A 2,354-nucleotide genomic window follows, 5' to 3' on the forward strand; every position below is an offset into this window, starting at 1 on the left:
TTTTTGCTTATGTGGTGCTGAGGAATTGAACCCAGGGCCTCGAGCATGCAAGGCAAGTGCTCTACCACTGAGCCACCTTCCCAGCCCTCTCTGTAATCTTAAAGGTGGGGCAGGATGGCTGAGATGGGCTGAGCTGCTGTTGTCTTCACATCCACAACTTGTGTTTCCTCAGCAATCATCTCTCTCAAGACTGCAGGAAACATTAGGACAGGACACTGTGCCTTCAGGAGCAAAGTCATTGTGTTTGCCATGACACGTCAGTGTTCTCTGAGCTACAAAAAATAAAAGGAGATCCTCCCATTACAAACTGACAAATGTTAGGGCTGGGATGTAGCTCAGTGGCAAAGGGCTTGCCTAGCAAGTGCAATGTCCTGGGTTCGATCCCCAGTACCAAAAAAGAAAAGACAAAAAAATACAGTTAAAAAAAACTGACAGGGGCTGGAAAGGTAGCTCAGCGGTAGAGTGCATGCCTTGCAAGAATGAGGCCCTGGGTTCGATTCCTCAACACCACATAAACAGAAAAAGCCGGAAGTGGTTCTGTGGCTCCAGTGGTAGAGCACTAGCCTTGAGCTGAAGAGCTGAGGGACAGTGCCCAGACCCAGAGTTCAGGCCCCATGACTGGCAAAAATCAAACAAACAAACAAACAAAAAAAACTAGGGGCTGATTCCTCAGCACCACATAAGCAAAAAAGAAAAAAGCCGGAAAGTGGCGCTGTGGCTCAAGTGGTAGAGCGCTAGCCTTGAACCAAAGAGTTGAGGGACAGCGCCCAGGCCCAGAGTTCAGGCCCCACGATCCGACCCACAAAAAAAAACAAAACTGACAAAGGTTAAACACTGTTATAGTGGCATGAACCAAGGGGTGGAGAAACAGATCTGAGCTTAATACAAATGCCTTCATTCCCAGTCATTCACAACTACTTTTGTGACTGCATACAGAGAATGAATTAGCTAAGATGCACCATAATATTTAGTAGGGCCTTTGCTCTGCCTCTGTGTCCTGTCCACGGTGGCTGGTGAGTCACAGGGGATTCAGCAGCTGCTGCAGGCTGAGATGCATGCCATGCAGAAGGTGTCCAAGATCCACAAACTAAAGAACCAAAGGGTAAGGCAGGCCAGAGGGAAGCCCAGGCTGAAATGGCACAGCACGGCCTGCAGAGGGAGATAGAGTTCAAGGCCAAGGAAGCTGGGCACTGGGATCCCATGGCAGCTGCAGCAGTGAGGAGGAGAAGGAGACCAAGGAGAAGATGAGCATCCTCTAGAATGACTTCCAGCAGAACAGGGAGAACTTTCTAGAAAACCTCTTGGCCTTCGTGTGTGACATCCAATCAGAAATCCACAAGCACTGTCACATCCATGGATAGGACAGGAGAAGCTCCTTTCTGTGGGTGGTGGGTAGACGCCCTCTGCTCTGTTCTGGGAGACATTCCAGCATTTCTGGACGCTGTAGCAGGTCCCTGCACTGTTTGCAGAGTAGCCAGTCTAGATTCTTTGTATAAATTTTGTATTTATCCAAAGAGTCATCTTTTTGCCTCTTATTTCTCAGGGATTCAATGAGTATATGTTGTCTGTTTTCCTAGGCCTTTCAGTTCAAGCAATGTGTGTCACTTTTTCTTTCTTAGATCTTAATAGGATCAAACCAAAAAGTATAATGCTATGAAGAAAGAAGGGATCAAGGAATGTTTTCCCTCACACCTTCTGAATGGTCAGGGGCTTTATCTATACAAAAGTAGTAAGTGGTGATTTGTAACTGGTACAAAGCAGCAGCCAGCCTTAAACAGTCTATTCTGGCTAAGTGTTAGAACAATGAGTCTAATGTACTTGTTTGAGCTGCTGTTAGTTTACCTTAATCAAAATAACTAGATGGTAGGACTTAAGAACTTATTACATATTACTGAATCATTTAAGAATAAAACCTATGTCATGTGTAAAAAAAAAAAAATAGGGCTAGGAAGGTGGCTCAGTGGTAGAGCACTTGCCTTGCATTCATGGGGCCCTGGGTTGGATTCCTCAGCACCACATAAGCAGAAAAAGGTGGAAGTGGCGCTTTGGCTCAAGTGGTAGGGCCTTAGGGACAGTGCTCAGCCCTACAATTCAGGTCCCATGACCGACAAAAAACAAAGAAAGAAAGAAATGTACTCATTACTTTGCTCATGAAATTGTAACCCCCTTTTTGTATGGTATTTTCACAATAAATAATAACTTAAAAAAAAAGTCAGCCCAAGCAGGAAAATTGTGAGACTTATCTCCAATAAAGCACTAGAAAACTGGAAGTGGCACTGTGGCTCAAGGGGTAGAGTGCTCACCTTCAGCTGTAGAGCACAAGGACAGCACCCAAGCCCAAGTTCAAGCCCCAT

The 2,354-nt window shown here is 45.7% G+C and overlaps 1 pseudogene; it reads left to right on the top strand.

Annotated features, from left to right (window-relative positions):
• Positions 1–1,361, top strand: part of LOC105996872 — a 3,463-nt pseudogene extending 2,102 nt beyond the window's left edge.
• Positions 1,362–2,354: the final 993 nt, after the last annotated feature.

This window comes from Dipodomys ordii, unplaced genomic scaffold (assembly GCF_000151885.1).
Source record: "Dipodomys ordii isolate 6190 unplaced genomic scaffold, Dord_2.0 Scaffold138, whole genome shotgun sequence".
NCBI classification, from domain to species: domain Eukaryota; kingdom Metazoa; phylum Chordata; class Mammalia; order Rodentia; family Heteromyidae; genus Dipodomys; species Dipodomys ordii.